Raw genomic sequence first — 22,353 nt, 5'->3', positions numbered from 1 at the left:
CATACAAGGTGAAAATAAACTAATGAGATAAACAATTGTATCTATCCTCCTTAAAAAAGGAACACAACATAGGTATTACTGTGTCTGGCACTGTACATACACATGTCTATCTCATTATGTCACATGTCATCTTGGATGCAGGGCTGTGGAGTTGGTACAAAAATCTTCCGACTCCAACTCCGACTTTATGAAACCACAACTCTGACTCTAGGTACCCAAAACTCTGACTCCTTAGTCTAATACTTAACAGGGCTGTGGATTTTGTACAAAAATCATCCGACTCCTCAGTTTATGAAATCAACGACTCCAACACCGGGTGCCCAAAATTGCCCCGACTCCAACTCTGACTCCACAGCCCTGCTCGGATGTCCTTTAAAGCTAATGGGAACCAAAGAAAAAACAAACAAACAGATACTTACCTATGGAGAGGGAAGGCTCTGGGTCTTACAGAGCCTTCCCACTCCTCTCATGGTCCCCTCGTTCCAATCGATGTCACTCCCGGTAGCAGTATCCGACCTATTGCTCGAACACTGCTTTCTGCCGCCGCAGGAGGCTTCAGAAGTCTTTCGAAGTTCCGTACTCCGCCTGCAGTAGCACGCTCACTCACGTATGCGCAGTACAGTCATTCGTCTTCAAGAGCACTCCTGAATACTTCCAGAGCCTTCCACGGGGGGGGGGGGGGGGGGGTGTGCGTTCCAACGGCGGTGACGGCGCTGGAACGCGGGGACTGTTAGTAACGGAAAGGCCTCTATAGGACCCTTCCCTCTCCTTAAGTAAATATCTGTTTGTTTTTTTCAGTTCCCATTAGCTTTAAACAAAAGATATAACAAAGGTCACTGCGATCCGAGGCCCTCTGAACCACTATCATAGATGACTGATGGGGATTCCCTGGCTGAATATCAAAGTATCTCTGGAAATAATTATATAGTGTTGCCAACTACACCTTATTAAGAAAGCCTGGAAGTCTGTAATTTGGGTTAGCCGGTTACATAACCGGTAACAGATGTGCCAGTTATGGGCCTGGGCCTTCCATTAGGCAGTCATGTTGCGATGGAGGTTTTCAGCCTGCCCTATAAACCTCTGGAGAGGAACCTGAAACTAGCGCTGCCCTTGTCTTGTCCCAATCTCATGTGACCGCTACTGGGACGGCCCACCGAATCTGATCTCTACGCTAAGCGAATTCATCATCACCCTGGTCCCAGGGCTGCTCTCGCCACTTGTGTTTTCAAAGCAATTGAAGTGGGATTATGGGAGGTGCTGACAGGCAGCGATGTGGCGACAGCCTCCGTCCACATGAATCCCGTAGTAAAGTGTCACAGCCAAGCGCTGGAATATAAAGGCCAAGCTTCGCAAGGGGCTTCATTTTATAAACCTCCGTGGTCATTAACCCTCTCGCTGCTACGCTGCAGTGCATCGTGGGTGCTCAGGAAAATAGGTTGACAATTGCCGGACTTGGCCTAGACAGCAGGAAAATCAGAGGGCAGAAGGAAACACAGCCCACTAGCACTGAGAAGGGCAGTGCAAAGACAGTGTCCACCGTACACTAACCTATAGCGTCTAATCAGAATGAGGGCTGGAACACACTAGAGCGCTTTTTTGAGCGTTTAGGGAGCGCTTTAAATTGCTAGCAATTTCCCTAAGGGCCCATTCACACTTGAGCGCTTTGCCGGCGATTTCAGCAAAACACTCAAACGCTAGCGCTTTTGAAAGCGCTAGTGCAATGAAACCCTATGGCCCTTTCTTACTTGGGCGATTTGCGCTAATCGCCGCAAATCGCCCAAAAACGGTAAATGCAAATGCGTAGTCTGCACCATTTTCAGGCGATTTCCTGGCAATCGCTTTTCAGTGCAAATTGGTCAAGTGTTAATCGCGAAAAATCGCCATAGCAAAACGCTAGCAAAAGCGTTTTGCGATCAGCAAGTGTGAATGGGCCCTAAACGCTCTGTCAATAAATGTAACAAATTCCACAGTTGTGATTGCGGTTAGCAAAATCGCAGGACATGCAGCATTTTGGGAGCATTTGCGCTTCAATGTAAAGTATTGAAGCATTAGCAATTCGCTCATGAATCGCTACACATAGCGATTTCTGTGTGGTTTTAAATAACTGCAAACTGCAACAAAAATTTAAATAATTAGAAAGGACCAATCAGAATTAAAAACGCTAATCGCAAATCGCTATCACAATCGCCGGCAAAAAGCTTACACTTTTTAAAATCGCTACCAAAATCACGGGGAAACTCATGAAATTGCTTACAAAACGCTAATTAAAAGCGATTTGCAATTTGTAGTGGGTTCCAGGCCTAAATGTTATTACTGAAAAACCTACACTAGAGAACCTCATAGCAGCAACCCCCCTCCCCCACATGCCTTACTTTAAACGTCCACACAACCCCCACCCACCCATAACCTTGAGCGTCTACGCAGCTGCAAACGCTCCCCCCCCCATGCCTGACCTTAACCGTCCCCGCCGCCGGTATACAAACAACATTTTGGGTGACACCATGAGGGCCTATTGTAATTATCAGCAAGGAGGGGATAAATATCGGATGCCAGGGCCTGAACTCCCAATATTTATTGGGAGCAGTGGGCACCCAAATTTCCCCTCCTTGCTGATAATTACAATGGGCCTCTAAAGGGGCGCCAAAACTTCTGCCACTAGCGGGCGTTCAAATTTCCTGCTTCTGGCAGTCCTGCTAATCTCTTTGGCAGCAGTGCCTGAATCACACACTAAGGGCCCATTCAAACGCTAGCGCTTTTTAAAAGCGCTAGTGTAATGAAACCCTATGGGCCCGTTCTTACTTGGGCGATTTGCGCTATTCGCTGCAAATCGCCCAAAAGGGGCCAAAAACACAAAACGCAAACGCGTCGCCTGCACCATTTTCAGGCGATTTCCCGGCGATCGCGTTTCAGTGCTATAGAAGTGCTAAATGCAATCGCGGCAAAATCGCCGCTGTGTTCAGTGATTTTTTCCACGTGAAATCGCAGAAAAATCACTCCTGCAAAACGCCGGCAAAAATCACCGGCGTTTTATAAGTGTGAATGGGGCCTTAGGCCTCTTTTCCACTGACTCTTGAGCTGTATGCTCAGCAAGCAGTTATCAGTCAGCAGTGAGCAGTTACCAGGCAGCAACAAGCAGTTTCCAGGCAGCAACAAGCAGTTTCCAGGCAGCAGTCACTTTGGCTTCAGTCAGTCCTCTCTGCACCTGCCTTGATCAATCAGTCGTCACACTCTCTGTCAGCAGATGTGGTAAATCTCCCCAGCCTGCAGATCTACAGATTCACACAGCGGTCTTTTCTTGACAATCTCTCCCCTTTTCATTGTGAAGTGTTACAGAATTCCCGCGAAAAACATATCACCTAAATAGTGCAGACGTATGAGAAGCAGCGGAAATGGTGTGACCTCATTTACATACAGCAGCAAAAGGGGCCCACAACATAGTGAATAGTAAACAAAATTATACCTAATCAAGGAAGAGGTCAGATTTTATTCTGATTTTGTATGAGGGACGTTTCTACTGCAGCCGCACGCATTTGCGAGACGCGTGGCGGCACTTCCGGATCTGCGGTTACGCTGACGAATCCCATGAGCCGTGTCATACACGGCTCATGGGATTTGCACAGATTTGGATGGAAATGCCGGCCGAATTGCTAAGGAAAGCGATTCGGCCGGCGGTGCCATTGTTCTCTATGGCAGAGTTTCCCCGCGCGATTTGCCTGTGGGGAAACTCTGCGGATTCGGCCCGGTTTCCGCGCAAGTGGAAACGGGCCCTGAGAGGTGTGGGGTGAACAGTACATAAGTGGGCAGTATGGTGGTGTATGGTAGCACTCCTGCCTTGCAGTGATGGGTCCTAAATTTTAATCTGAGGCAAAACACTATATGCATGGAGTTTGTATGGTCTCCCCATGTTTGCGTGGGTTTCCTCTGGGTACTACGGTTTACTCTCACGTCCCAAAAACATACAGAGGTAATTGGTCCCCCCCACAAAAAATGCCCTTCGACTCAGAAAGGAACATAAGGCAATGACAGATAGTGTACTCTGTAAAGCGCTGCAGAAGATGTCCATGCTACTTAAATACATAATAATAAAATATGGTAGGACATTAGATTATGACAATGGTAGGAAATAGATTGTGAGCTCCTCTGAGGACAGTCAGTGACATGACTATGTACTCTGGAATGTGCTGCAGAAGATGTTAGTGCTATATAAATACATAATAATAATATGGTAGGACATTAAACTATGACTATGGTAGGTGAAAGAACTCATTCAATAGGGATCTGAGGACAGAAAGTGACATGACTATGTACTCTGTAAAGCACTGCAGAACATTTCAGACATTACTAAACTACATTAGTTAAAGCGGAACTGAAATAAACTAAAAAAATAAGAGTTTTACTTACTTGGGGCTTCTGCCAGCCCGCTGTAGCCGACCTGTGTCCACGCAGCCACTCACTCTTAGCTCAGTTTGAGTGCGCTACTACGCCTGCGCAGGACGCTCCTGGCTACGGGAACGCATACGGGGATATACGTGGCCAGGGCGCAATGGTGGTTGATTTAGAAGTCAGCTTCCACTGCATGAAGAAAAGTTAGCCGCGGTGGGGGAACGGAGGATCAGTCCAGGACGTGTGAGCACAGGTCGGATGCAGGAGGCTGGCAGAAGCCCCAGGTAAGTGAAACTCGTATTTTTTTTAGTTTATTTCAGTTCCGCTTTAAGCTAACTACCCACCGGCAGATCACAGCCAGATGGATTGGGGATCTCTGGCGACAAACGTTCGTTACCCGATCCATCTGCAAGCGGCATTTGTGGTAACGGAAATGAACGATCGAGTAAATGATTGTTTACAGGATCACGGCAAAATCCGCAAAGTCAATAAGGATCGGAGTGATCCTCCATGACTTAATCGAGCGTGGTGGTCATTCAAAAACGAATGATCGTCGCGGGTGGCGTGCGTCATGAAACATAGTTTAACAAATTTTTGTTAATGTTGCACCATATAAAATCATTTACAAGACAAAATCGTTAAAAAAAAAAATCACTTAGTGGATATGGGTCTTTAGGTTTTACATGAAAGCGATCGCACGTGGTAGTAAATATCCATTGGTTGAACACGTCACACTGTATATAAAGTGACACAGTCTGAGGCCTCGTTCACATCTAAAATCGTAATCGCAAATGCAAGCGTTTTGAGATTTTGTGCCGTGGTGTTTTCTTTCCACTCCCGGCACTCCACTGCGCACTGCGTTTTTGGTAAAATCGCTTTTCTAAAGTTTTCCAGTGCAGTTTTGTCATTCACTCCCTGACGCAATTCAGGAAGTGAACTCTTTAAACCCGTAAAAGGATAAATACAAAGTATTTATTCTAAAAAACGCGCACGCAATCACCGCATAAAGCGGTTTTGTGAGCATTTAGCGCTCTTCCTTTACCTTCCATTATAGCAACAACGCCCCAAAAATGGCACAGACACAGCTTTGCGAAACACGCTGATATGAACCTTCTCATAGAGATTCATTGCACAAGCATTTTGTGGGCGATTTTGAAAATCGCCTACGCTGGAAAAAAGGGCAAAAACGCCCCTAATGTGAACTGTGAACGAGCTCTTAGGGCTCGTTCCCACTAACGCGAATCCGCATGCGTCTAACGCATGCGGATTCGCACATGTAATGTGAGTGGATGGTGCTGTTTCCACTCCTGCGGTGGCGTTGTGCGTTTTTTGTTGCGGAGAAAAAACGCACAAAAGAGGCAACGATTTAGCCTGCGTCGGGAATCCGTGCGAATCGCCGCAAATGTATTTAATAGTAAAAACGCATGCGTTTTTTACATGCGTTTTTACCCGCGATTCGCGTGCGATTTCGCACCTTTTCCAATGTTATTTTGCCCTGGCAGTGTCATGGTTAATTTCGCATGGCACCCTCCCATGCGAAATCGTGGGTAAAAACGCATGCAGAAACGCATCCGCATGCGTTTTTACAAGCGTCGGAATGCCGGCGAATCGCGTCGCAATAGTGGAAACAAGCCCTGAGTGTGAATGAGGACAGACAAATGAGCCATTGTACACTTTTACGTCTTACTTGGCATTCCCATCCAATCGATTACCATCTATAGTTTTCTCAGAATGATCGATGGCCCGAGAGGCTGTCTGGGGATCTGCTGTATCGAGTCCCATGAGGATGAGCCCCATGTGAGGGCTTCATCCCAACACCACTGTGTTAATTAAGCAAAGGTGAGAATCCCCCCGGGCAGCGGCGTGTGTAAATTGGTTAGTCAGCTAGTTGTGTTTCCAGTGACAGGAAAACTGAGTGATGTTAGGAGCAAGGTGTAAACAGTCGCTCTGACACGCATTTATTTTAGACGACAAGAGGAGGCTGGAGGAAGGTGGGGCTCAGTCTCTGAATTGCGTTTGCATCTGTAGGATATGGCAAATCTGCTTTGTGCTTTCATAATCGGGAATCAGTTAAAGAGACACTGAAGCGAAAAAAAAAACATGATATAATGAATTGGTTGTGTAGTACGGATAATTACTAGAAGATTAGTAGCAAAGAAAATATTCTCATATTTTTATTTTCAGTTATATAGTGTGTTTTATAACATTGCATGATTCTCTAATATTTGCAGTTTACACACTACTCAGCATTCTAAATGATTTTTTCAGAGCAGTCTTGTGATCTATTGACCTGTCCTCTGGCAGAGAAAAAAAAAATTCTTCACTCAGGCCTGGTGCACACCAAAAACCGATAGCAGACCCGCAAAATGCTAGCAGATTTTGAAACGCTTTTTCTTATTTTTCTGTAGCGTTTCAGCTAGCATTTTGCGGTTTTGGGAAGCGTTTTTGGTGTAGTAGATTTCATATATTGTTACAGTAAAGCTGTTACTGAACAGCTTCTGTAACAAAAACGCCTGCAAAACCGCTCTGAACTGCCGTTTTTCAGAGCGGTTTGCGTTTTTCCTATACTTTACATGCGGAGGCATTGCCTCCGCAATCCAATATCTGCAGCAGCCCGGGAGTATGCGTTTCTGCAAAACGCCTCCCGCTCTGGTGTGCACCACCCCATTGAAATACATTACCCTAGCGTTTCCACCTCCGCAATCGGATCTGAAAACGCGACCGAACCGCTCTGGTGTGCACTAGGCCTGACAGTTGAGATAAACTTCAGAAGACAGCCCTCTCCACAACTTTGAAAGTCGTAGAGCTTAATAGCTTTTTTGCATACAACAACAACTGGAGTTTCTTATCTCTTCCTGTACTGGAAACAATATTAGACTTATGTCTCTGCTCCTAATGTTTTATTTTTTAGCTGTACTACACATACAAATCATTTTTTTTTCCGCTTCAGTGTCTCTTTAAGGGCTTGTTTCCACTGTTGCGACGCGATTTCGGCCGCATTCCGACGCTTGTAAAAACGCATGCGGATGCGTTTCCACATGCGTTTTTACCCGCGATTTCGCATGCGATTTCGCATGGCAGGGTGCCATGCGAAATTAACCATGACACTGCCAGGGCTAAATAAAATTGAAAAAGGTGCGAAATCGCACGCGAAATCGCGGGTAAAAACGCATGTAACAAACGCATGCGTTTTTACTATTAAATACATTAGCGGCGATTCGCACGGATTCCCGACGCAGGCGAAATCGTTGGCTCTTTTGTGCGTTTTTTTCACGCTGAAAAAAACGCACCTCAACAACGCTACAGTGGAAACAGGCCCATCCACTTGCATCACATGTGCGGATCTGCATGCGTTGGACGCATGCAGATTCGCGATAGTGGGAACGAGCCCTAAAGGGAACTGGAACTGAACGGATAGGGCGGCTGCCATATTTGTTTCCTTTAAAAGCGGACCTGATCTCAGAACTTCTTCACTGCTCTAAAAGATAAGCAACAGCATAAGAACCTTTTAAAAAAACACCATTTATATGGAACATACAAATCCTGCAATAAATCTGCAGTGTTTACTTCCTGCTTTCATAGAAACAGACATATTGTTAACATCTTGTGTTTACAAGATATTAACAATATGTTAACATCTTACTAAAGTCTGATTAGATTAGCCCCATGCTGGTTTCAGTGATTCAGGCTGGGAACACACTAGGCGTTGCGTGAAAGGTTGCGTTCTGCTGCATACGCATCTGTGCGTTTTGAGTGGGTTTGTGTTTTCCACATGCATTTTGCTTGCATTTTAATGCGTTTGTGTTTTACACATATGACACTTTGCAGCAATAATGACCGTCACGGTGGATCGGATCTTTAAGATCCCTGACGACTCCCGCACAAAGTGCTACAATCGTCTGAACGTTCGTTCGCGTTCGCGCCTGTCGTGTGCCGTCGCGTGTTCCCATGAGCAGGAAGATAGACTGGGGAGCCTCATTTGTCAGGACTCATTGCTAAGAGGTTCCTCGATCCTTCGGCAGGTGAGTATTCAGCTGTACCTAAAGCAATAACGAAAGATTGTGTGGTGTTACATGTATCTCTCATGTATACCTAGCTTTTACACACACAAATGATACAGAAAGAGAATGATTTAGCAGAAAGGTAATGCGAAGGCACCAAGAGTCTGCAGATTCCTGTGTAGGGAACCACAATGGAGGAAGTGGGCAGAAAATGACACCCGTGCCCACCCACTCTGCCCCACATTCTCCTGCTGGGAAACCACACAGCCTGGCCCATACTTGTCAGAGGTACAAACCCCCAGAGGATGAATTAGACGGGCGGTAGGAACCAGTCTCACTTCAGATATAGGTCACATCAGAGCTGGGAACACATTGTGGGTGAGACCCACTTCCTGCTACCAGCCAAGGAAACCAAAGTTACAAATGTTTAATATTTGATGTAAAGAACTCTGGGATTATTTAGCAGCAAACAGGGCCCATCCACATTTCTGCCTATAGAAACGTATGTGTAGGCAGTGTAAAGCAGCAGAGGCAGCCATACTATCCCAGGAAAAAAACACATATATGGGCTGGTGCACACCAAAACCCGCTAGCAGATCCGCAAAACGCTAGCAGATTTTTAAACTCTTTTTTTTATTTTTATGAGGCGTTTTGCTAGCGTTTTGCGGATTGCTGCTGCGGTTTTCAGTATAGTAGATTTCATATATTGTTACAGTAAAGCTGTTACTGAACAGCTTCTGTAACAAAAACGCCTGCAAAACCGCTCTGAAGTGCCGTTTTTCAGAGCGGTTTGCGTTTTTCCTATACTTAACATTGAGGCAGAAACGCACCCGCAATCCAAAAAATGCCTCACCCAGGCATTTTTCGTTTCTGCAAAACGCCCCCCGCTCTGGTGTGCACCACCCCATTGAGATACATTGACCAAGCAGATCCGCAGCCGCAAGCGGATCTGAAAACGCCCAAAAAGCCGCTCGGTGTGCACCAGCCCTATAAGTAGATAAATACTTGTTCTACTTGCATAGCAGATGCAAAGCTCCCAACTGTCCCTCTTTGGGAGCCCTGTCCCTCTGTCCCTCTTTCAAGACTTTGTCCCTCTTTCTATGTAAATATATATCTTTCTCTACTAAATATGTTTGAGTCTAAACTTTATTCCCATCCTATAAAATTGATATATTACTAATTTTAAAATGTTACTATGAAGGACAATGAACCGGGATAGAAACGACCAGTGTGGTTTGAATTATAAAACAACGTATTTTTCTTATGAACTCTTTATGGTATTCGTGACTAGGGGGGCAATGGAGGCGTGATCAGGGGTGTGGCTTAAGTGTCCCTCTTTCTCATATCAAAAAGTTGGGAGGTATGCAGATGTATTCCTACGGTGCCAGTGAACCTTGTTGTCATGTGACCACTAGTGTCTCATCTATCTCATTACTCATTGTAGTGGGTTAGTCCTAACCCCGCCTCCTAGTCCTGGGGGGGGGGGCTACATCACATCACTACAAAACACAAGGAAAAGCAAAAATACTACAATGATTATGCAAAGCTTGCAATTCAATAAACACACTTATCAGCTTTACTAAATATTTATATTACACACCGTGAGAATGTTTTGTATGAAATTTAGCAACAAAGTCATTTGAGAGCGGATAATTACTTCTTCTGCATACAATGTGAAGCATTCAGCAGCTACTTTCTGCTAATGTTTAATGGATAATTAGCATCTTCTGTTGGTGCAGTGTCCGTCTACTTTTAGGCCTGGAACCCACTACAAATCGCAAAACGCTATCGCAATCGCTAGCGTTTTTATTCAGAGTTTTGTAAGCGATTTCATGAGCGTTTTCCGGAGAGATTTTAAAAAGTGTAAGCTTTTTGCCAGCGATTGTGTAGCGATATGCAATTAGCGATTTTAATTATGATTGGCCCTTTCAATGTATCAGAATTTTATTACAGCTTGCAATCGCACTCAAATCGCTATGTGTAGCGATTCATGAGTGATTTGCCAGCGCTTCAATACATTACATTGAATCACAAACGCTCTCAAAATGCTGCAAATAATCGCAATCGCTACTTTGAAATTTGTTAAATTTATTTTCATTGGCAGAGCGTTTAGGGAAAGCGCTAGCGATTTAAAGCGCTCCCTAATTGCTCAAAAAAAAAATCGCTCTAGTGGGTTCCAGCCCTTAGGGCTGATTCACACTACAAGAGTTTTTAAAGCGCTAGAGATTTTAAAAGCTCTTGCTAATGCAATGCTATGGGGGATTTTTATAAAATCACATCGCTCCAGTGTGAACACACACATAGGATAACATTAGCAAGAGCTTTTAAAATCGCAAAGTGCTTAGAAAAGCTCTTGTAGTGTGATTAGCCCTTAGGCTACATTCACAGTGGTGCGGTACAGCATAACGGGCGCTTTGTCTTGCCACACTGCAATGCACCCTCTATGCGACATTCATAGCGGGTGTGTTGCCTTACAAGGAGTTGCATCATTGTGACACAATGCGTTACCACAAAACAGTCATGTTAACAGTAAATGTGAATCATACTTTTCATGCACTGCATGTGACGCAACGCACAGATAACGCATGACAGCGCTTTCCCAATCCATTGCGTTGCATTCCCTGTAACAGCAGCAACGCAATGGATTGGTACTGATTGATACTGTTAACATGACTGTTTTGTGGTAACGCACTCACAATGCCGCAACCCGTTGTACCACAACACACCCGCCGCACTATGAATGTCGTGTAGGGGGTGCATTGCAGTGTGGCAAGCCTCTGTGAACCAAGCCTCAGGCCTAGTTCACACAACAAATTGCAAGCACTAAGCGCTTTTGTGAAGCGATTTTGTATGCATTTTTGTTTTGCGATTATGTGTGCGCAGACAAACAGGAAGTGCACTCTTTGATCCCGAACTGGATATCTTTTCAATGAAATTTGCCACAAAATCGTTGGTCAAAACATTTTTGAAGCGATTTGCGATTTTGCCTTAACTTTGCATTGAAGCGCAATTGCTCAGAAAGTGGTGCAAGACCCGTATTTGAGATTGGAAAGAAAGCTCATGTGAGAACACTCACACTGGATTTCATTACACAAGCGCTATTAGGCCAGAAACCCACTAGGAGCGCTTTTCTAAGCGCTTTGTGATTCGAAAGGCTCTTGCTAATGTAATGCTATGGGTGTAATACCACTTGAGCGATGTGATTTTATAAAAATCCCCCATAGCATTGCATTAGCAAGAGCTTTTTGAAATCACTGGCGCTTAGAAAGCACTCCTAGTGGGTTCCAGGCCTCACGACGATTTTAAAAACGCGAGCGATTAAAAAAAAAAAAAGCTGAAAACGCTCAGGGCTCGTTTCCACTATTGCGGTGCGGAATCGCCTGGATTCCACTGCTGATGAAATCGCATGCGGATGCGACTCTGCATGCGTTTTTTGCCGCGATTTCGCATGCGAATTCGCATTGGTGAGGGTATATGCGATTTTAACCATGTCACTGCCTGTGTGAATTTACATTGGTACCTATGTGAATTTGCGGCAAAAAAACGCATGCGATTTCCCTATTAAATACATTGTGTGCGATTCGCCTGCATTCCACACGCAGGCGAATTCTGAGGGCTCTGCCGTGCAGAAAAATCCTGCACAGAAAAACGCACAGCAAAACTGACAAGTGGAAACAGACCCATCCATTTGTATTGGCTGTGCGAATCCGGATGCGGACAACGCATGCGGATTCGCGATAGTGGAAACGGGCCCTCATAGTGTGCACCAGCTGTTAGGGTGTGCTGCCCCATGTGAACTCCCTGCTGTACCATTGTATGGGCATTGTTGACGTCCATGAGTTTTTACAGCTCACATTTGCCAGTCCAGATTGACTGTATGCTTCACTGTTCTTCACTGTATGAGGGCTTGTTTCCACTGTTGCGACGCGATTTCGCCGGCATTCCGACGCTTGTAAAAACGCATGCGGATGCGTTTCCGCATGCGTTTTTACCCGCGATTTCGCGTGCGATTTCGCATGGCAGGGTGCCATGCGAAATTAACCATGACACTGCCAGGGCAAAATAAAATTGAAAAAGGTGCGAAATCGCACGCGAAATCGCAGGTAAAAACGCATGTAACAAACGCATGCGTTTTTACTATTAAATACATTAGCGGCGATTCGCATGCATTCCACTCGCAGGCAAATTCGTTGGCTCTTTTGTGCGTTTTTTTACCGCTGAAAAAAACGCACCTCAACAACGCTGCAGTGGAAACAGGCCCATCCACTTGCATTACATGTGCGAATCTGCATGCGTTGGACGCATGCAGATTCGCGATAGTGGAAACGAGCCCTGAGACGCAGCACACAGCGCAGCTTTTCCGTTCCTTCGTGTTCTCGCTGTTACAGGGAATGTAACACAACCCCTAGCAGACCACCAGCAAACTCGCAACTTGCATTGTACATTGTGTTGCATTCCGATGCAGAGAGTTTTTAGAAACATCACAATGCATTTTACAGTCTTATTGTTTTGTTGGAAAGAAGCCCCCCCCCCCTTCCTTTACCCCCGCCTGCCACATGCTCTTCCATCTCCATCATCGGCACTAAAATAGAAGCAAAACATATTTCTGGCCACACACTTGGACAGAATGAAAATATAAATAATCCGAGGAGAGGCAGAGACACGCAGCTGTCAGCAGAGAGGAGAGAGACTGACCCATCTGACATAACAAAAGCAGCATGCTGCATACAGGAGGTCTGTCAGGAAGCAGGACACCTGTGTGACTGACTTCTGTGTCCTCATATTGGGTATGTGGCTGCGAAATGACCTTGCTGTGGCTTTTTGGCTATGGAATGAGTAAATGGCATGGACAGGAGTGCGCAGGCTGGACATGAAGCTTGTCAGAACAGAAATTATGCAAACGTTGAGGGCTCATTCACACGAGCGGTTCGTTCCCATCTGCTCAGAAAAGCAGTGCATGGGCAAATTTTGCCTCAATGGAAGGTACAGTAAAAACGCAAACGCTCACAAAATCGCTTTGTGCAGCGGTTATGTTCACGTTTTTAAGAATAAATTCATTGTATTTATTCTTTTCCGTCAGGAATTGAAAAAAAACACAATCGCTTGGCAAAAACGCTTAGAAAAGCGTTTCCCCCCCCCCCCCCCCCCAAAAAAAAAACAGCACGCAGGAAATTGCTGGAAAACGCTTCACAAAAACGCGTCAAAAAACACCAAACGTGGATGGACACGCGGACGGAACGCAATGTGAACAAGGCCTTAAGGACACCTCAAGTGAGAGATATATAGAGGCCGAACGCATTGAATACAGCGCAGGAGATTTGGGTGCAGCCGGCGCCACCATAGACCGTAATAGGAATTACGACTATAGCGGCGTACAGTGAGTAACTTTGTTACCGTCAGAAGACGGAGCATGATGTTATTTTTAAAACACTGTAATTCTGCCGCAGCAATAGCTGGAAGCCGAATTACATCATTCCCCACCATCCACGTGGACCTGGAGGGGTAATAGTAATTAACGCCTCCGGGACTTGTGCAGAAGCAGGATAGGCCATATGGCTGGGAACACACTAGGCAGTGCAAGAAACGTAGCGTTTTGTTGCACATGCGTTTGTAGTGCGATTTAGTGTGTTTTCCATACGTTTGCAATATTTTCCTACACATGCGTTTTTCTTGTGTTGTGCGTGCATTTTAATGCGTTTGCTTTTAACATATATAAATCGCATATGCGGTTGCATGCTTTTTTTATGCAAATCACTAGGAAGTAAACAGGAAGCGGAAATACATCATCAAACTTTAAAAACAAACAAAACAAAGCATATTAAAACGCATGCAAAATGTTCCCTGTCCTGACCTGCCTTAAGGGCTCATTTCCACTTACACATACGGATGCAAATTTTGCATGCGGTTATATGCAAATTTTTATGCGAAATCGTATGCGAATTCGCATGGATGATGTATGCGAATGTAACCATGGCAGTGCCTTAGTGCTTTTCCATTGATTCCATGCGAATTCGCATACGATTTCGCATGAAAATTCGCATACCAATTCCCCATTTAAATATATTGTATGTGAATCGCATAGCGGTATGCGAATTCTGATGGCTCTGCAATGCAAATTTTTTTCTGCACAGAAAAACGCAAAGGAATCCTGACAAGTGGAAACAGTCCCATCCACTTGTATTGGCTATGCAAATTTGCATGCGGCAAACGCATGCGAATTCGCGATAGTGGTAATGGGCCCTAACCCACTATGAAGTAGAAAAAAAATCAGGATGGACTATGAGCTCATGACAATAGATGGTCAATGAGATGCAAAATTTTGCAAATTTTGCATGCACATTTATGCAGCTTGAACATGAACCAATCAAATCCTGCTGAGGTAAAATTAGATTGGTCTATTTCAAGATGCATAGATTTGCGTGCAAAATTTACATAATCCTGCATCAGCTCGAAATTATTTGCATCTCACTGACCATCCCTACTTATAACTTTAAGGCCTCTTTTCACCGGACTGTTGATAGGCAGTGAAATGCCACTTAAACTCTCACAACTGCTCACTACTGCCTGGTAACTGCTTGCTGCTGCCTGGTAACTGCTCGCTAAGAACACAGCTCAACAGTCTGTGGAAAAGAGGCCTAAAAAGAAGTCTGCAATAGACGACCCTATTAGGAATGGTCAATAAGATGCAAATAATTCTCAGCTGGTACAGAATTGTGTGCAAATGTATGCAGTTTGAAAATGGACCATCAATGCGTCCGAGAGAATTCGCCGCCGGGAGACTCGGGCGCAGGATACTATTCCCCCTCTAGGTCCACGTGGATATTGGGGAATGGTGTAATCCGGCTTCCAGCTATTGCCGGAAGGCTAACTACAGTGTTTTAAAAGTAACTTCAGCTCCATCTTCTGACGGCACCAAAGTTACTCACTGTGCATCGCTATAGCCGTAATTCCTATTACGGTCTATGGTGGCGACCTCTGCATTCAGCGCTGCATTTGCAGTGTTCCCCATCAATTGGTTCTTATACTACATAGATTTGGTAAATCTGTACAACTAAGATTGCATGGTGTATGTGTAAAGCTCAATACCCACCTGCAGATATGACCAGATGGATCGGGGATCACTTCCATCATTTCCTCGATCCAGCCGGCCAAATCCGCAAGCCTTGTTTGTGGCATCAGAAACGAATGATCGTGTAAATGGTTGTTTACACAATCTTGGTAAAACCCACGCAAGTCAATGAGGTTTGGAACAATCGTCAACGACTTAATCGGACATGTCGTTCATTCAAAAATGAACAATCCTTGCAGGTGTCGTGCCTTGTCGAACATCGTTTAACACATTATCGTAAAAAAAAGTTGTTTACAGAAAATCGTTCAGTGGGTATAGGCCTTTAGACGTGCACAGGGAGGGGCCTGCCAGCTCTTTAGATACATCACTGCTCTGTTGGCAAAGCTGCTGCCTGAGGGCTGGTGCGCGCCAAGAATGCTTCTGAGCGCTTTAAAAAGTGCTTGGCTAATGTATTTGAAGGCGAACGATCACACCAGAGCGATGTGATTTTCTCTCAAACGCAAATGCGGGTCCTGCAGCATTTCAGCCTATAGGAAAGTGGAAAAATCACACGATAGATCTACTGTATTTAAAATAGAAAATTGCTACACCAGAACCCTTCCAGGTTTAAATAGAAAATCACTAGGCACATGCCTAGAATGGCTCTGAAAAATCACTTCTAAAAGCACTGAGTGTATTGCGATTACACTAGCACTTTTAGGTGTGCACTGGCCCTCACTCAGGATAAGGCCTCTTTTCCACGAACTGTTTACAGGCAGTGAAATGTCTCTCAAACTCTCACAACTGCTTGCTGCTGCCTGGTAACTGCTTGCTGAGCACACAGCTCAACAGTTTGTGGAAAAGAGGCCTTATGCTACGTACACACATGCGACAACGATCGTTCGTTGAGGACGACAAACGAACTTTTAATTGACGAAAGAACGACCGAAGTAAAGTTTGTTGTAAAAAGTGTGTAACGATCACATCGTTAGAACGAACGTTACACCACGTAAAAGCACTTAATGCGCCTGCGCATAAAATTGTAAAGTTCCTTGGAGAAAAAGTGAAGTACGCATGTCCAGCCTGGTACGAACGATCGTTTCCAACGATGTACTACTTTTGCTAACGATCGTCGGTGGTAAAAATCCGCCAAGACAGAACTTTGTTTTGTAGCGATTTGCCTCGTTCGTCGTTTGCCTTAATAGTCGTTGGTTCGTTTTTTGTAACGATCGCCGTTGGTAAAGATCGGGGAACGATCGTTACAAACGACTATAGTCGCATGTGTGTACGCACCTTTAGAGTGCTGTGCAGACTGCAAGGGGCGGAGCATAGACAAAACTGTCTGGAATTAGCTCACAACAGATTTCCTTTAACCTCCTGAGCGGTCTGGACGAGCTCAGCTCGTCCATCACCGCCGGAGGCTGCCGCTCAGGCCCTGCTGGGCCGATTTTTATCAAATAAAGTGCAGCACACGCAGCCGGCACTTTGCCAGCCGCGTGTGCTGCCTGATCGCCGCCGCTCTGCGGCGATTCGCCGCGAGCAGCGGCGAAAGAGGGCCCCCCTAGCCGCCTGAGCCCTGCGCAGCCGGAACAAAAAGTTCCGGCCAGCGCTAAGGGCTGGATCGGAGGCGGCTGACGTCAGGATGTCGGCTGACGTCGATGACGTCACTCCGCTCGTCGCTATGGCGACGATATAAGCAAAACAAGGAAGGCCGCTCATTGCGGCCTTCCTTGTTTATTCTGGGCGCCGGAGGCGATCGGAAGATCGCCTCCGGAGCGCCCTCTAGTGGGCTTTCATGCAGCCAACTTTCAGTTGGCTGCATGAAATAGTTTTTTTTTTATTTAAAAAAAACCCTCCCGCAGCCACCCTGGCGATTTAATCAGAACGCCAGGGTGGTTAAATAACTCTTTTGAGGGCTCCAGTAATGATGATGCCCATAGCAGACCACCAAATGTCACATTCCATTTCCCGTCTGCATAAAAACAACACTGACGCCTGATTGGTTGCTGTGCAAGATTGGCGGGGCCCACCATGTACTTTAGTGCTGGGGCCAAGGCAAATTGCTTAATTTTATCTGCAAATCTCAGTTCTTCGATGTATGGCCACAGGAGACCCTCAGAACGTTTGGTACAAGTGTGGCTTGCTCGTGACACAGTTCCCATCTTGCAGGGGCGCCGCGAGGCATAAAGCGAACCAAGCGGTCGCTTGGGGCCTCACAATCTTAGGGGCCTCGGCGGCTCCGTGACGTCGGCGTGACGTCACTTTTTCCCCGCAGCCCCGCCGGGCTGGCAGAGCAGAGCAGGGCTACAGGAAGATGGCCGCCGCCGAAGCCCTGCTCTGGAGACTATGTCTCCAGTACAGGGCTTCGGGTGGCCATCTTCCCGACCCGTAGCCCTGCATGAATCAGCGCGGGAGATTGGAGGAGGAAGCCAGGGAGGGAGCTCCGTGGGAACTGCGCGCCTGAGAAGCCGGCCGGGAGAGGAGACCAGGGAGAGAAGACTTCTGCCAGTGCCAGCCTGCCAGGTGAGTAAATTCTTTTCTTTTTGCAGCCGCAGCCCTAATTGCGAATTTGCGATTGATTTCTGCTGAACTGTGCCCTAAATGCGTTTGATATCTGCTGAAAATGTGGCCCTAATTGCGATTGATTTCTGCTGAACTGTGCCCTAAATGCGTTTGATATCTGCTGAAAATGTGGCCCTAATTGCGATTGATTTCTGCTGAACTGTGCCCTAAATGCGTTTGATATCTGCTGAAAATGTGGCCCTAATTGCGATTGATTTCTGCTGAACTGTGCCCTAAATGCGTTTGATATCTGCTGAAAATGTGGCCCTAATTGCGATTGATTTCTGCTGAACTGTGCCCTAAATGCGTTTGATATCTGCTGAAAATGTGGCCCTAATTGCGATTGATTTCTGCTGAACTGTGCCCTAAATGCGTTTGATATCTGCTGAAAATGTGGCCCTAATTGCGATTGATTTCTGCTGAACTGTGCCCTAAATGCGTTTGATATCTGCTGAAAATGTGGCCCTAATTGCGATTGATTTCTGCTGAACTGTGCCCTAAATGCGTTTGATATCTGCTGAAAATGTGGCCCTAATTGCGATTGATTTCTGCTGAACTGTGCCCTAAATGCGTTTGATATCTGCTGAAAATGTGGCCCTAATTGCGATTGATTTCTGCTGAACTGTGCCCTAAATGCGTTTGATATCTGCTGAAAATGTGGCCCTAATTGCGATTGATTTCTGCTGAACTGTGCCCTAAATGCGTTTGATTTCTGCTGAAAATGTGCCCTAATTGCGTTTGATTTCGGCTGAAAATGTGCCCTAATTGCGTTTGATTTCTGCTGAAAATGTGCCCTAATTGCGTTTGATTTCTGCTGAAATGTGGCCCAAATTGCGTTTTTATTTTCTGGTGTCTGGGGTAACTGTTGCTGCATTTATTATTTAATGGTCATAGTTGGCTATATTTGCTGTGCTACGGTTAAGCTTCGCCCATACAATGTCATGGCCGCGCCAATCTTTCGGCGCGCTACGCGCGCCTCCATCACCCCAACATCCATTTTTCCCCGCAAACCGCCCCGCCCCAATCCACCCTCCTGCTCCACCCACATGTCATGGCCACGCCCACTTATGCGGGATAGCCACACCCATTTTTCGCTGCGGCGCGCGAAGGATACGGCCTCTTGCTACAGTCCGCTTGGGGCCACAAAAACCTTAGCTGCACCCCTGCCATCTTGATAGGTCTCTGATGATAGCAAGATTTATGTTGTAAGACCAGAGTGGGGTTCCAGAAAGTCCTGTTCTTCCCATCCTCCCTGGAGATGGCCATCAGATTTAGGAAAAGTAGTCTTATGCTGGGAATACACCGTGTGTTTTTTCTAGCAGATAGATGGTTTGATAAATAATTTCCGACATGTCCGCTATCACGTTCGATAGTTTTACCGCTTGATTTCTCATAGAAGTGAATGGAAAAAGATTAAAAAAACGAGCTGAAGACAAGAGAATCGAGCGGCAAAATCGATCGACCAGAGAATCGAGTGGAAAAAATGCATTACACTGCCTCAAATTCCGGACAACGAACATAATGAGGAGTTTGTACAATCTTATGTTGGGAACTGGAGAGTGCGGTATCCCAACACATATTGTGAGAGAGTCCCTTACAGAAATAGAGGAACGCTCTTCAGAGCGCAGCAAAGGACATTTCCACAGAGTTTCCCTGAGGGAGATGGGTGGCGGATTTCACAGAACGGTCACGGATAAACAATGCTCAACCATAAAAATGACTATGAGGAAATGTGACTTCCTGTGTGGCCAGGAAACAGGCCAGAGATGGGTTTTCTTTATGGTTGCTTAACTGCCATGGTGCCGAAATCATTTCCAGGGACCCTTGTCGGATTGCTACAATCGGTAAATCTGATCTTTTTATAAATAACAAGTTTTAGGCTTTAAAGATCAGCAAAAAGAAATAAAAAATATTTTAGTTTTGTGTGGTAACCCAAGTTGAGCGTTCTATGGAGGCTGCCATATTTATTTCCTTTTAAGCAATACCAGTTGCCCGGCTGTACTGCTGATCCTCTGCCTCTAATACTTTTAGTCATAGACCCAGGGCCAGATTTACCATAAGGCACTCTAGGCACTACAGGCGCCTGATGAAGAAAGGCGGCTCACTCACACTTGGCGGAGGTTTGGAGGTCCATGGAGAGCAAAGTGCCAGGACATCTGTGCCTATAGGCTCCTGTGAGGTAAATCAAGGCCTCCATAGACCCTTAAAAAGCATGCAGTGTTTCTGACATTATTGTCAGAGCTGACAAGATTAGCTGCATGCTTGTTCCTGGTGTTATTCAGACACTATTCTCATGCATGTGCAGTATGGAGCAGTCGTCTTCGGGAGCACTCAGGCTCACGAAAATTGGCAAAGCCTTCTACAGTGGCGGAAGTGAGCAGTCTCTGACCGCTAAAGGAGGATCCAGCGCTCCCAGGTGAGTGAAACTCTTTTTCTTTTGTTCAGTTAAGGTTCACGTTAAGTAATGTAAATGAATAGTTAGAACCTCTTCTAAACAAGACAAAAAAGCAAGAGAACAACCTGAATAGCATACAGACAGAAATCAAGCCAACTATATACACACGTTCAACAAGCTCACAACGTGCAAACGACCACCCGCATGACATGGCGAACCGACCTGACATACCGCATGACCTGTATGTCAACACAACCGGACGGATAAAATACCAACTCATTTACATACTGCGCAGGATAGCGGAACGACGGACTACACATGGAAAACAAGTACAAGTCGTTTAACAGTCGTTCAAATGACTTGTACAGACGGACCAACTGAACAATGTCAGACAACCGCAGGTCAACATAGGTTTGACAGTTGGATAGACACAACGCCTGTTATCAGTCACTCGTCAAGTCGTTTGCACGCAGACACACACTTGATTGTCGTCCAACAGTCTAAAACGAACTAAAATCAGACCACAATCAGGCCGTTTTGTTGAGCGTGTGTACGGGCCTAGCCTCCTTCTCTAAAAAAAATAAATAAATAAATAGTTTTTGCTTTTCACTTTCACAGCATAATACCCAGTTGGTGGTTTCTGTAACATCTACAAATAAGGAACATAACTGATTGCAAGCTCTTATGTCAGCCTGTGTCCTCCTCCCACACTTGTATTACAAGAATTCAGCATGTGAGGAAACTCACCATCAGTCAGACAAAAACTGACCCACAGGTCTCAGGAGGAGTCTGACCTGTCATCCAATGAAAGCTCTCAGCTGGGCTGTTCCTGACAAGTACAGGAGACCCCAAAACAAAGAGAGTACAGCAAAGTTCCCACGGGCCTGACGCAAGCAGCAGGAAAGACGGGTCACAGCGCCTGAAGGACTATGTTACAGACCGTCACAGGATGGAGCAATGTACAAGCTGGAAGTTCCTAGTGTGCTTGGCAAAGAGTTAATATAAAGTCCAGGAGCCTGAGATTAATCTAAGACGCTCCTGACAGCCGGCCTTCTCCCCCAGATTCCTGCATAGAAGGCAGAGGGATCTATTTTCCTAACCCACAGATCAATTTACAGCTTCCACTGAGCATTCAACCACCAGCGAAATCTCCAACATGACTGAGTCACCGGGCAGCCCGAGGCCTGCAGGACAATAACCGTACATAACCATAAACAGTCTAACTGCCGGGCTGCAGAGCCGCACACAACCGCCATCTGCTCCTGATTTCCGGGGACGCTCAAAGCATTCGATGATTCGTCCCAAAAAATTTCTCTCCGTTTTAAGAAGGCAAATTTCTGTTTTGCATAGCAGTAAGAGGACTTTTTTGGTTGTTTTTAGCAAAGTAGGTGGTTTCATCGCCAGGAATGCTGAAACTAGGCGCCGCCAGAGCAGTAATGTTATACTGCGCGGGGCGTTAGGGTAATGAGGGGTTCCGGCAATCCCAGCCCCTGAATTACATTTTTCTTGCAACGACTCAGAGGGGAAATAGAATTTAGCGCCACCATGGATTTGAGCGGCAGCAGGGTGAGATGTCAATTCGGCTCACCCTGCGCCCAGCTCACTGGTAACGTACCAATACATACGCCTTTTTAGCCCTTACACACTCCTAGAAGTTCTGGTTCACCATGAGCTTGCTGGGCAATCTGTTACTTTACAAAACCGACTTGTCACTGTTTTGCTAACTCTACAGTTCTTCTATCCTGCAGGTAAGGAATTCTCATCAGCTGTTTAACCCCCTTGGCGGTATGAAAAATACCGCCAGGGGGCAGGTTTTTTTTTTATCTTTATTTTTTTTTTAAATCATGTAGCGAGCCCAGGGCTCGCTACATGATAGCCGCTGCTCAGCGGCATCCCCCCAGCCCCGCCGATCGCCTCCAGCGATAGGCGATCAGGAAATCCCGTTCAAAGAACGGGATTTCCTG

General features: G+C 45.8%; 1 protein-coding gene across 1 annotated transcript in view; it reads right to left on the bottom strand.

Annotated features, from left to right (window-relative positions):
- The window catches only part of PLXND1 (plexin D1), a 211,101-nt gene that overhangs the window by 161,512 nt on the left and 27,236 nt on the right, over positions 1 to 22,353 (bottom strand). The gene's annotated exons all lie outside the window — the stretch shown is intronic.

Source organism: Hyperolius riggenbachi, chromosome 9, assembly GCF_040937935.1.
Source record: "Hyperolius riggenbachi isolate aHypRig1 chromosome 9, aHypRig1.pri, whole genome shotgun sequence".
Classification (NCBI taxonomy): domain Eukaryota; kingdom Metazoa; phylum Chordata; class Amphibia; order Anura; family Hyperoliidae; genus Hyperolius; species Hyperolius riggenbachi.
This window is presented reverse-complemented; position numbering and strand designations above follow the sequence as displayed.